Source organism: Falco punctatus (assembly GCF_963210335.1).
Source record: "Falco punctatus genome assembly, chromosome: 5".
NCBI lineage: Eukaryota > Metazoa > Chordata > Aves > Falconiformes > Falconidae > Falco > Falco punctatus.
Window position 1 is genome coordinate 11,597,663 of NC_137584.1, and position 14,555 is coordinate 11,612,217.

The 14,555-nt window shown below is 37.7% G+C and overlaps 1 long non-coding RNA gene across 1 annotated transcript in view; it reads left to right on the forward strand.

Moving 5' to 3' along the window:
- Positions 1-12,814, forward strand: part of LOC308064166 — a 73,264-nt gene extending 60,450 nt beyond the window's left edge. The window contains exon 3 of the long non-coding RNA XR_013928269.1: positions 2,026-12,814. This is a non-coding gene — a long non-coding RNA (uncharacterized lncRNA). The remainder of the gene's footprint in view (positions 1-2,025) is intronic.
- The last annotated feature ends 1,741 nt before the right edge of the window (positions 12,815-14,555 follow it).

Below are 14,555 nucleotides of genomic sequence, written 5' to 3' on the forward strand. Positions count from 1 at the left end.
TTTGGAAGCTAATGAAAAAGAAAGAATGACTAGCAACATAATGAAGGCTACTATTCATAAAAATGGGAAGATACTGTGAAGTTTTTCTGTCTGTTTTTATGTTTTCAGGGTCAGCATACAAACTCACAAATCATATGTCTGTCAGAGGGTGACCTTAAGTGGCTCAAGCTTTTGTTACTCCACCCAAAATACATAGCATGGAAGTTTACTATAAGGCTTCTTAATGTAATATTTCTCTGTGCTATTTATCACCTTTACAAGAAATAAACTAAAACCTTCAGGCAGCCTTAAAGAAAAAACATAGGCTTCTTAGGAAGAACGTATTGATTTTAATTAAATCTTCAGTGAGGACCTCACTGGCACTGATTGCAACTGTAATATATTTCTTCATATGATCAAGCTTAGTCAGAATAATAAAAAACAGCTGGTAGAATTTTGCTTTTTATATCATTAAATTGTGTTTGTCACTTCTTGTGAAATCCCCCATAATATAAATGTATGCATGTATATAGGCACTGCAAGGGAGAGAGGAGATCTTGGATTAAATCTTTTTTCAGGCAGCCAGCTTCTATATGGTTTTCAAATGACGTTTGACATTTGGATTTATACTGGCCTTAGAGCCAATATTTGCATTTTGCTTTACTTTACATTAAAACTCTATTCTGCAAATGTAAATAGGGAGCCAGCCTACTAATTCTGTAACAGCCAAGGAGCAAATTTTCAGAGGCACTGCAGAGAGAAAAATACAAGGATCTAATGGAACTTGTTACACTGACTTCCTCGGGAGTTTTTTAAAAACTCTTTTTATATCTTCTTCTTCCCACCTTCGCCTATTCAATCACCTCATTTGTTGAGAATTTTCTAGATGGACATTATATTCATCCTCTTTTTAAAAAATGTACTCATATAAAATAAAACCTCTTCTAGTTGTTTAGATTTAGAGTATAATAGTGATACATTCTTCTACTCTGCAGGAGTGCCAGAACTCTAACAGAAAAGCAAGTACAATAATAAGTAACTATGTACATTTTTATTTGCCCAATGATTGTGAAACTACTGCTAAAAGTACAGAAAATGTAATCCTGGGACTTCTGAACTTTGTTTGCAAAGATGTTTGAATGGAATTATAAAAACAATAGATGTAGTACATTTTATAAATAATAAATAAATCCTAGCAACTCTCTGAGCTCTGGATACTATAGTAATATGCCTGTTTTAGTGGAAGGAAAAACAGGGATCGACCAAACCATGCCTTCTTCCATAGACTTTATTCCTTGTAAGTAGAGCTGCAAAGAAAAGGTACTGCCAGATCTCATTGCCTCATCACAAGTTTTACATTTGTTTTAACTTCCAGACTCAGCAGCGCAACACTTAAATTCAATGATTAAACTCAGCTTTCATTAAAAGAAAATACACTAAAATTTGAAAGTGATAGCAAAGTAAACAGTAAAGGGTTATTACAAAAGTCATAAATAAAAAATAAAAGACTGTAAATAGTCCAGTATTTTAATTGTGTCACCCAGAAATTAGTTTAATATGTGTATGACATCTTTCTCTATGTGTTTCTGTCCAGCCATCTGCCTGCCCCTCCCTTTCTAGTAATTTTAGAACCCTTTAGTCAGTTTTACCTAGATAAAAAAAATTGTGTTGAAGTCTTAGTAGATAATCCTATAAGTGTCATGAAAATCAGGTTACTTTAGAAGAAAGTTCCTGATGCATGCAGGAAAAGGAAGCAAAACTCCACATATATACAGTGAATTTTTGCATCTTCCTGTCGGCCAAACAGCGTGTGCTTGCTGGCCTGACAGATCGGCAGGCACACAGCTACAAACCAGGTGTAAGGCTTACCCCAGGGCCATTACAGGAAGAATGGGATTACTGAAATGTGTGGGACTGCAGAGAGGGAAATAAATCTTTAGGAAATCAGACATCACTGATTTCACTGCTCAGAAAAAAAATTGCCTTAAATCTCATCATTTCAAGTGATGACAGGTGGGTATGGCAGTTTAATTGCTTTGTTTTCAGGTCATTGCACATTGTACATTCTGCTAAGGAGTCCAGGAGAAGGATGACCATGTGCTGCTTTCTGGCTGCTGCCCTCTGGATCAGCATAACTTCTCAGGAGGGAGGGGAGATTCCTCCTCTTTCAACAGAAAAATGAAGATCTGGAGCCAGAGGTCTCCAATTGCAAAAGGAGGCCAATGGAGTCATGCATAGAGTAACCAAGGAGTCAAGAGGCACCATAGGTCTCCTAGGGAAGGCTTTCCTGGAGACTTCAGAGGGTCTGTGTATGGTTTCTGCAACTCAGGAAAACTCCAAAGGTTGCTGGACCGAAAGGAAAGCCAAAAAGACAGGTCCTGTCCTGCCAGGACACAAGTGAGAAGAGGAAGATTTGTTTTCAAGACCCATTTTAAACCGATCTCACCCAGTAATCCTGAGTTTTCTCTCTGGAAAGAATTGCCATGTTCCAGTTTACTATTTTTGGATTTTACTGAAATATACCTCTAGAGATTGGAAGCCTTCAGTGTCTTTTGGCATGCTTAGTTTTAAGAACTGCTCAGTTTTAGTGGTGGAGTGATTCCAACTCAAGGCACTGGCTTGACTGGGGTTCCCATCACATAAGGCTCTTTCATGTCTTGAGGTCATGACTCACCATCTTTAAAGTATAAGGCTGGCGCTGTATGTTAGCTTTCATAATATGGCACATACACCCAAAGCCTCAGAGTCAAAGCTTCTGTGTGTTCCAACAGCCAGAGCCATGTGGGCATCTAGCAGTCCTAACAATTGCTTCCATAGAGACAGATTACAAAAAAATTATTGCTCGTAACTGTTTTGGTGTTTGGATGTATTTCTGTACTCCACATAGTTTATCCACACAGATTTTAGAAGCAGATGCAATCTCCTTCTGCTCACACTCCATACAAATCTGTCCAGCATAATTTGGAAGGTGTGAGGTTGTATTAGCACTGATTTAAACTTAAACTAAAATTTCCTGTCTCTCCATTTTTACGTGGGATAGGGATTTTTAGGGCACAGTACTAGGATGACCGCAGAAACCTGTTTTCCATTGTGTTCAAGTATGGGAAGTGTGAATCTCTTGTGAAAGACAATGTATGCTGATAATAAAAGGTTACAATGAAACCTTTAAGTTACAAAAAAACCCACCTGTGACAAAGCTGTAAAAGCATTAGTCTGGTGTAAAAAAATGGTGCAGCCAAAATACAAATATTTCAGTTCCATACATCTTGGCATTTATGGTTTACCTCTTTTATATCCCTTTTCTTTTCTGAAGCTTCTAGGACACACTAGTTTCATTACACCAAGAGAAGAGACTGTGATGCATCTTGAGGGATGTACTTGGCAGGGAAATTGCAACTACAGGAAAGCCCAGAGAATCACATCTCCCAAGAGGAACTGAGAAGTGGCATTTCAAAATTAAACTTCATTGTTGCCTTATATATTTCAGCCCTTGATCTTTTGTGCTTAAGGCACTTAGCTTTAAGAAGAATTTGAACAGACTGGAAAGTTCAAGGAACAGAGCTTAGGAATGATCAATGTCCAGCAAGCTAGAAAATACAATGTTCAAAAAGACTGAATTAATCGAGGTTGCTTAATGTAATGAAGAAAAACTATCTCTAATTATGTAAGACAGTGGAGAGAAAGGTAATGATCTGTCCCACCCAATGGACAGGACAGAAAACAAGCAGCATTACACTGTGAAATGCTGAAATGCTCACCCGCCAGACGGTGAGCTGGCAAGGGGGAGACCAAACAAGGGGAAACCATCAACACAAGCAGAGCCTGAGAAGGGAGATGATACACAGTCAGATACACACAAATGATGCACAGATGATACACTTGCAGAAGCGCTGCAAGGAGACACCTGTCCTAGGGAACCATGGGGACTGGGAAGGTCTGCTGCAATTCAGAAAGCTGTTAACAGATGTTGGACTGAGAATGTACCCATAAGAACTCAGCAGGGAACATAAGACCAGGCAGGGAGATATTTTATATATTTATATATTATTTCCCTCTAATTTCTTTCCTTTCTCATTATGATTTTCCCTATTTTAGAAGAGTTCTGTACTCATAATTTGGAGATTTTTAATGATACTCATGGAAATATCATCCATTAAGGGAGTTCTCTCCTGAAGTTTTGGGCACCAAGGTGTCCTAAGAGACTTATACTGTATTTCATGTTTCAAGATGAAAAGCACTATTTTAGAGTGTTTTGAAGGAGACTTACATATAATCAAAATCCTGATGTTGCAAATCCTAAACTCTCATGTCTCTTTCCAGGCTCTTCTGCAGTCTACATCACACTTTCCTTCCTCCTGCAATCTCAATTATTAGATATGCTATTCAAAATTTAAGTTACGCTTTTGCACAGAAGAAGACATAGTTTGTTTATCAAAAAGAAGAATTGTTCAGAAGTCAAATTTAAGTTTAGCATTTATAGATTTGCTAGTAGTCATTGGTTTGATAAAGATTATAAGAACTGATTTGTAATAGTTTTATTTTTTCCTGTGTAACAGCTGTCCTGATTATTTGCTAAATTTTTATTTGTACTACTTATGATAAGATTCATGTTGAACTAGTCATGCCATCAGTTTTCTGTATAGCACTCCCTGCTGTTATTTTGTGATTTTGAAGTGTGGAAAGCAATTAGAAGTTTGTAAAATGGATTATATTAATTCTGTAGCTACGTGTATGACATATGCTTGTGTCCCTTTAATTTTTATTTACTATTTATTTTATGTAATTCACTATTAATGAATTACCTCTAATACACTCTACTTGAAAAATCTGAAATAATTTTGCCACTTTTCAAAGAGCAGTCAAAAAATGCAAGAGCATAAACAAGCCTGGGGCTGTGCTCAGGCCTGGTTTAGTCGATGGGTAGATATGGCCAATATGGCCTCAGCATTGGGCCCTTCCAGCACCCTGTGCCAACTTGAGATGGCTTTTGTGAGACGTCAGTCTCTTTAGTGTAACAAAGAGGATGGCAAAACGCTCAGCTCCTGCCAGAGCCATAGGGTGAGAAAGTGGAAGGCAGTGGGAGGGTGGTGAAGCCTGGGATCAGCCCCAGGGTTTGGTAAAGAGCTGTAGCAAATAATTCTTTTCCAAGGGTAAGACCAAAGGAGAAATTGTGATCACAGGTCCAGTTCTACCCAGGGTTTCTCCCTAAGTAAGGCAGCTTCCCCTTCACCAGAGGGTTTTCAACACAGTTTCAGTGCAACAGTCAGATGCAACTCACTATGACTAAAGACTGAGGTACCAGGCCCAGCCAAAAGCATTTTTAAATACCATTCCTACAAACTGCACTGTCTGTTCATTCTTCTAAAGAACACTTAAGACTTCGTACTTTTAAGCAAATGAATTGTCCGGGGCAATCTGCAGAAGTAATTCAAGCTGAGCTGAAAATATGTACCACAGACATGGCACAAGTGATCCAACCTGAGAGACTGAGCTACAAATTTTCCTCCCTGACAATGTGAAGTCTCTTTTTTTTTTTTTTTTTTTGCCTTTTTTTCACTTTTTGTCCTAGTTTGGACTTTTTGCTGGAAGCTGGCAGTACTGTACTTCTTTGCGCTCTTTAACCTCTGTGGTGTTCAAACCACAACTGCAAATTTGCCAGGGAATGGTTCCGCAGGGTTGTCAGGACAGAATGGGTTTTGCTGCATCCCTTTGTTACTCTGACCTGTGTTCCTCTAATAAGTCCTTGCTTTTAACATAGGAGCTTCTTTTTTAAGAGTTTTTCTTCCTTTAATTTTTGTAGAAGAATTATTTTCAAAGAATTTTTAAAGACCTTTAATGGAGACATTTAATTACTTCTTGTTTTCACGGCACAACATTCGTTCCAGGTGAAAAATAAAAAATCCCAAACACAGTTTCACGAAGTGGATTAATTTTCTTTAATAAAAAAAAACGTAATATGTTGAATATGTTCAGAACTTAATTATCTGAATTAATTAAAAGCCTTTTAACAGCTTTGTTACTTAGAAAGAAATGTCAATGTTACAATTTTATTTTGGGATAGAACAAGACAAAAAGTGTCTGGTTTTCTGTGTTCTGTATCACATTACAGAAAATGTACTGTTAAAGCTGAAGTCTTCTTTTTTTTTAGTTCTCAAATCTCATTTCTTAGTTTCTTCTCAAAATATTTACATCGAACTGTGTTTCTCCACAGTGTACTTGCTCCCAGAGTCACATAACTCCATCTCAAGGATATTATATCACCGAAATCTGGCTATTATTAAAAAGTATTTTGTTTCCAGTTCTATTTCTAAATGTCTTTTAAAATTGTAGGCTGAGCCATAGAGCCATCTTGTTAGTTATTTTTAGACAGAAGATGTATGCTAAACATGTTTTGGTATCAGTTTTAATAATTTTTCCCTGACTTTTTATTCCTGTTTAATTTTTAAGAATATAAACCAGACCCAGCAATATTATCCACAGTTTATTTGAAGAAAATCTGACTTAACCTCTCTTTTTTTTGAAACAGTATTATTGTTTTGCCAACTTGTCAATTTGTCAGCAGTCCACAAATCAGCAGTGTCCTAAATCTACTATCAGATCATCTAGGCAAACACTACCTTCTTGGTGTGTGATAAATTAAATGTGATGACATCTCTGACAGTCTCCGTTTAGCATTCAGATTTTACAAAAGAAACCTCATTTTCTCTAGGACAGAGGAAGAAAACACGCAGCACATTAACTGAAGTCATCAGCAGTGATGGAATTCAGTCATAAAAGGGAGCAAAAAGAACAAAAATCATAGAAGAAGGAGTTCTCAAGACCATCTAGCTTGCTTTTTTTTTTTTTTTTTGTGAGAGAGAAATCCATTTATGTTTTCTCCTAAGCTTAAACCAATTTTAATTTTAATGTTGAACTAAGAAAATAACATATGATTGTATCATCATTTTTAATATTATTTTAATACATGCAACTACAGCATGAAGACTTTCACACTTGTGATTTTACTCAGAACACAACAGTCATATCTAATTTAATCTATCTCATTTTGCTTTTAAAATTGTTATAATCTTGAAGAATTCTGGTCTGATACAATGGGCTGTACAAACATGGGGGAAGACGATGTAGGCACTAATAGCTGTTACTACTGTCATTTCAGATAGCTCTGCACTTGCAACATTTAGTTCCACACTTAGCCACCAGAAGAATTCAGACATGTATTTGGTGGGAGGAGGATTTGAAAAATGTTTAGTATCATCTGTAATAAGTATTTTAACATTTATTTATTTTTAATTAGGATTTTTTTTGTTGCCCAAGCTAAACATCCCTGAGAACATCTATTTCTATTTTTAAAAGCATGCCCCCACAACTGAAACATTTCATTGAGTAACAATAAACCTCTAAAAAGCATATTCAACGGACATTTCAGTAAGAAAGGAAAAAAAAAAATTACAACGGTTAATAATTAAAGACATCATAAACCTGTGCTTCAGGGATATTAAACTTAAGCTTTTATGGCCAAAAATTAGTCTGTACCATCAAAGCACATATGTTGTCCATGCTTCAGAACAATTTACTCCAGGAGGGAAAAAAGTAACATGCAAGAGTGGAAAATCTGTCCTGGGTGGAGACGGGAGGAGGTAAGAACAGAATACAAGTCTGTGTCTTCAGCTCCTGAGTGGCAACCGGTTCAGGCCCCATCATTCAGTTCAATGACATTACAATGTCATTACAATGACACTTAATAACAAACCTTAGAGGTCCTGCCAAGACAAATTCCCTGTTGTGCCTGGCACAGTACAAATGTAAGTGCACCCTCAGTAGATTCTGAGGTGACACAGGGTGTAAAGGAGACCTGGGACAGTGTGGTAACTGCCAAAACTTCAGGTCCTTGAAAAAAACATATAACCAAGTGCCTTTGACACCCAGAACAACTGGTTTGTTGAATCAGTGTGTCCCTCTGCAAGTGACTTAATGAACTTCAGTGCAATGGATGAAATATTAAGAACTCATCAGCCCCAGTAAATTCTGAAGCAACAGAATTTGTTTCCTGTACCTTTATTTTTTGTCTTGGGCTTCTAAGGCCTGAATGGTTATTTTTGTAGGCCCAATATCTCTTTACAGACAGAATTTCAATAAAGCAATGGAGAAGCCCTATTTTTCAAGTGCTTTACCCTTATTCACATACGAGGCTGTACCATTCCTGCAGAGGATCACCTCTGCTCTAGCATCATCCTCTAACAGCCTTGCAGGAGGGTTCAGGAGCTCCTTGTCATCACCAGCAGAGGAGGTTTCCTCTCCTCCTCTCTCCTGCTGGTCAGTAGTGACTGTGAAGTGGTCACTCTTACCCCACCCAAGTGCCACTTTTTGGCTGTGGATTTTAGCATCCTCAGGGAGCTGCTGAAAGATTTCTCTTTGGGTTCCACACTCCTTCCTAAAATAGTGCAAGTTTGATTGATCTCCTGTGTGCTATGGATGAGTTGCTGTCTAGCTACTACATCAAAAGGCACAAGCAGTGCCTTAGTGAAAGCATTTACCAGCATTGTTGCTGTGATCCTCGTTGTCATGCGTATAACCTGGCAAGCATGTAGAATGAGTGTCTGAATGTCCATAGAAGTCTAAAGCAGGACTTATGTGGCTCCTGTTCAAGAAAATGTGTTTTTGTGGAAGGTAGGCTTACAAATATGGAAGCAGTTATGGGTTAAAACCAGACCTTAACTACCATCTCTTAATAATGAAATAAACAGATTTTATTTTTTTTCTGAATTCAGCGATTGAATTTAGTTATATTTAGCAAGATCCTTAACCTCAATTAGAAGCAACAGGAGTTGAGCATACTGGTAAAGTACAGCTTTTGAAAGCTTACACACTTCTTTCACTACTTTAAAAAATCCTGTCATTTTTCTGCAAAGCTCTCCTTTGTAAAGATGCATACAAACTAATACAGTGACATCTGGCTTTTTAACCTACTGAGTCCACCGTTTCTCTTGCTCAAGAGTCTCATGTCGTTTGACTTTTCTGGTGCCTCCCTCTCTGGTATGAGTTTGAACAGGACTAGCTTTACTGTTTCCTGATCCTCAGCTGCTGGACACAATGTTAATTATCATGATTGTCATTATCATCATCATCATAATCATCATCACAGTTGGGGACACACGAGCCTAGCTGCTATAAAGCACTGTTTGCTTCCTAAAACATATAACACAAAGCAATAACGTTTAATACCATTGCTGAAGATGATTTTTTTCCTGGTTTTATGTAGCTGTATTTGTGCAAGCCAGTTACTCACAAGAGGTTCCAAGTCTGTTCAGGTGTTTATGTCTAAACCCTACAGATGCTGGGCTGGTGCTGATGTATCTGCCAGTAGACATGGTCTGAGTTTGCTTGGATAACACTGCCTCACGCTGGTTTGTAGGGAAAAGTCCCTGCTGACTCTTTTACCAAAATATAGAAAAGGGCAGATGCTCTGTAGTTTTAACTTGTATGTTCATTGCACTTTGTTTCCTCAGGATAGTAATTTTTTTTTTCTTCAACGTTTTTTTCCCAAATATCACACAACATACCCCCCTTAGCTGTACCTGAAAACAAAACACAGAGGGGAAAATGTGACTTTCTAAAATGCACTGAGAAAGAAGGTGCATTAATGTGTGCTGATAACAGACAGCACCCAGGACGTCATCTCACAGGGCTTGTGAGAACAGGATTTCCATTAATGGGAGGTCTGTGATGTGGTCAGGCTGGAAAACTATAAGGGACCATAAGACCATTGTGAGTCCCTCTGCCAGGAGTTCAGCCCTAGGTATATTGCACTTGTTGGTAACCACAGATTTAGAAAGGTCCTTGTTGGTGGCTGACAGCTCCTGGTACACCAAATAAACCAGGTCCAGGTCAACACCGTCGTCAGCCTGTTGCCCTTGTTTTACAGCTCAGCATCTGAACCTCTCAGGGTTATAAACCAGATGTAGCACATGAACATTTGATAGTTTTAATACTAGCCCTGGGTACATGGAGTGGTGAAAACTTCACAATTACTTTCCTACAGGATATTCTACATTTCAGTGCTTTTCAATTCATGTATCAGCCATATAAGAATGTATTCTGTTTCCAGGGATCAAGTGATTCTTGAGATTAAGTGTGGCTGTTCTTCAGAGATGTGATGTTCACCTCAAAGAGAAATGTTATTCTAATTAAATCCTATGAATTTCCCATCCTCTCCCAGGATGGCCACTGGTTGATTCCTTACTGGACTGACAGCTTGCACTCTGAAAGGGTTTTTTTCAAAACCAGACATGACAGTTATTCTTTGACATGCTGCAACTCCTGCATATGGACGTGTTTGTCTGACCATGGATACTAGCTGTGGTCTAAAATTGCAGTTTCTGGATTTTTTTCTTTCTGTGATTTTGTTTTCCTTCTCCTGGGACTGAACTCCTATGAGCTGAATTGTGACTGAGAATTCTTGCTACAGTCTCTGCACACCCAGGGACACAGTCAATGTATTTAAATATGACACAGTTAATGTATCAGTCATTAGCATTACAGTCATTACAGCATTAAAGTCATTAAATGAAGCAGTGGTTTATGGGGTTTTCCCTCTAAGGACTGAATACAACTAAATGGTAACTTACAATTATCATTTTGAAATATAAATTTTAAAAGGGTTGCAGGCAAGTTAAAAAACTTGTATGTTGCTGTTCATGGCAGGAGTATAATTGGCTCATAAGCAAAGCAGGGCTGGCACTGCAGACCACAAGAGATTCACCCCATAATCACAGGAGCATCACACTATATGGGACAAGTACCAGATAAACACAGACAGCAGTAGGATAATTACCACCAAGGAGGCCAATTTATACAGATAATCCACTGAAATCCGCAAATTAGGTGATCATGTGTTAGGATAAAAACTTAAGTCATCGACATATCGACACAGAGGTCAGACAAGGTAGTAAATAGGGGAAAATATTAAAATCTGGAGGAAAATCCACATAAAGAGGAAGAGAAGCTAAGGGGCAACTTCGTTGCTTTCTGCAGCTTACTGAGGGGAATTGGAGAGGGAGGTGCCGATCTCCTCTCCCTGGGATCCAGTGATAGGACGCATAAGAATGGCTCAAAGCTGCATCAAGGGAGGTTCAGACTTGATATAGGAAGCATTTTTTTACTGAGAGCATGGCTAAACACTGCAAAAGGCTTCCTAGAGAAGCAATCAATGCCCCAAGTTTGTCACTGTTTGAGACACTTGGACAATGCCCTTAATAATGTGCTTTAACTTTTGGTGAGTCCTGAACTGGTCAGGCAGTTGGACTAGATGATTGTTGTAGTTCCCTTCCAACTGCAATTATTCTATTCTATTCTATTCTATTCTATTCTATTCTATTCTATTCTACTCTACTCTGTTCTGTTCTGTTCTATGCTGTTCTGTTCTAATATTATTCTATTCTATTCTATTCTATTCTATTCTATTCTATTCTATTCTATTCTATTCTATTCTATTCTATTCTATTCTATTCTATTTCATTCTGTCTTTAACACCAAACATTCAAAGGCAGAAGAAAACTAAGAGGTTCTTATGACAGGTCTGAAATAAGACACATATGTGGATGGAATGGCCATTATTTCAGAATAGCCTGACATCTCTATTAAGAATATGGATGAAATAAAATGTTTATAGACAGAGTAATACTTTACCCACAGTGGCAGCATGAAATGTCAAATTGTGTGTGTGTGTGTGGTCTCTGTGTGTGTCTGTCGCACAACTCAGCTCAGAAAGATATAAATGTAGAGAAAAGAATGTAAGAGTATTCATGCTGGTTTGTCCATGGGCCATCTAGTTTCATGATGGATGTCCAGCAGTGGACATGAGCAGATGATGGAAAGGAACCTAGGATGTTGAATTCATTTCCATTGACTTTACCAACTTCTTCCTTACGTTAAGGGAATTAACATAGGGAATAAACATCTATAGCAACACTTCGTATGTTGGGGCAGCTACATTACTGAGAATAAATAATGTATTCCTCCTTACTATACCATAGAAATAAATATAGAAATATGCAATGAAGTATACGGTGTTCTGTAAAAGTAGTTGTTTCCAGTAATATCTGTACCTTACAACCTAAATTTGGTGACATTATCACTGGGCATCGGGTGTAAAGAAGGGGGAAACATGCAACTATGAAGCAGCTAGCTGTCAGCTTATAAATACAATTCCCAAGCTCTGTTTGAACAACAACAAAAAAAAGGCTGAGTCAATACAGCAGAAATGAGAAAAACTCCTAATCAAACTGGAAATGCTTATAAACACAAACAATTGTGGCTGACCGTGAAGTGGAAACAGATGAACCATCATTGAACATTCCTTATTTTGCCAACATGCCATTGCAAAACATTGAAATACAAGATTGCAAGGATCAAAGGAAGACTTGAAGGAAATCTTATCTATATGACAAGAAAGTATATGTTGGTTCACATATACAACCATTAATTTTAGATACCCTTTACTCCATAATCTTATCCTTTACTTTTCTCACCCTCTGGGATTTTCAGTAGATGTCTCCGATTCAAATACTAAATTAATAAGGCTCCCATTCAGAGCAGAAATATGACATGGTCAGCACTCAAGATAATATGGTCACAGCATGATACTAGACCACTAATTGCTTCTGAATGTTTAACTATTAAACACCTTAAATTTTACAAGATTATACACGTGTGAAGATACTACCTTTAAGAAATGTTCTTAAAGGTGATCAGGAACCCTACTTGTATTTTTATGATGATTTCTCTAATTTTCTGCCGTAATTCTGGGTTGGCTTTTTGTTTGGTTTATTTGGTGGGTTTTTTTTTTTTTGGGGGGGGGGGTGGGGGGGTGGGGAGAGTGGGTATTTTTGCCTTGCCAGCTTCAAATTTTAAGGGCATAATATTGTAAAGTACTATATCTCTATAGGCAGCAAAGAGGATTTCATTTCAGATCTTCTCCTGGGACACATGTCTTCATAGTCCTACAAGTCATAAGGCAGTATGTGAAAGCAGTACTGTGACTGCAAAATGGGCTCTTTGTAGGTCCTGTCAGTAAAGGGTCAGGGTATGACAGGTCTTGTTGCAACACTCGTTTGGAAAGAAGGTTCTCTTCCCCAACCTAAACACTTCTTATGAAGGCTTTCTGCTCTAATGAAGTGCAGATGTCTACCCCTCCCATCAGGACTGAATTGTTTTGCCTACCACAGTACCTCTCCCTTCTTTTTCTAGGGAAGAACAATAATCTTTTCTTCCCTTCTTGTGACAAGTGTACCAGAATCCACATAAGAATTGAGAAATGCTGGGTTTGGAGTATTAGAAATTATTATGCAGATAATGACTACTACTGATTCCAACATAGAACAGTTTCCTTGGGGTTCTTGATTTGACATAATTCACCCAAACCAGGAAAAGCCTCAAACATGCATCTTCCACATTTATTTTTTTTCACTGACATTTTATGGGTAGTTTCTTACCTTGAGAATTCCCTTTTTTCATTTGCAGATACTCTGTATGTTAGAGGCAAGTCCAGCAAATACTTTGATAAAATCTAATGAATAAAAGAAAACTGAGGTGACATCTGGTCTTAAGCATTACTTTTTTCTGTGTCTTATTTCTACTCTCCTGGTAAAGAAAAAAGTTTGCAATGGCATTGTTCAGAAAATAATATATTCATATTTTTTTATAAACTTTGAAATTATTTTCTTCTCCCATGCTATCATTCTATAAATATGAACTTTATTTTTTTTTGATTGACAATGATAAGTGCTTTCTGAGACAAATACTTCAACCAAATCTGTACTCATCTTATGGTCACCATAACTGCATCATATTTCCTTAGGTTAAGAGAATGTTATGCAGAGTAGGCTGAAAAGCCTTATTAAGCTCCGAATATATCACATTGTGCATGTACCTTCCTATTATCCATTTAACCACTTATCCTGTCAAAGGAAAAAATTAGATGAGACATAAAAGAAAATTAGATTTATTTGATATAACCTGTCCTTGACAAATCTATACCAGCTAGATTTTGCTTTGTCTTCTGGCTATTTACTTTCTGATTGCTTTCTCTTTTGTGGAGTCAGCATTATAATTTCTTGAGTCATCATTTCAGAGACAAAATTAAATTAAACAATGTGTAATTCCTTAGTGTTCTTCTCTTGCAAAGTTAGGAGTATGTTTGACCTTCTCTTGTACTGTATCCACTTTTTCCATCATCATTGATACTTTATGGAAACTGATAGCCATAAGGAAACTGGTAGCCAGGGGAAGAAGGCAGCAAGGAGGGGAGTGGAGAGGAGGGGAGAAGTTTCTCCATTTCTATATGAGAACATGGGAGCCATACTGAGTAGTTTGGAACATTTCAGACCTTGTGCCAACTTAAAAAATGCAGAGAAGTGCAAAGTTTCAGGTGATTGAATGTAGAGAGAATGTCTACTTATGGAGGACATATGGAGGTGGACAGGAGCTACACTGTGAAGGGTGAAGGAAGAACTGTAGTGAATGAGGAGCTCAACATAAGCTCTTGGTTAGATATCTCAGCAAAAGTTATTTAAGGTGAA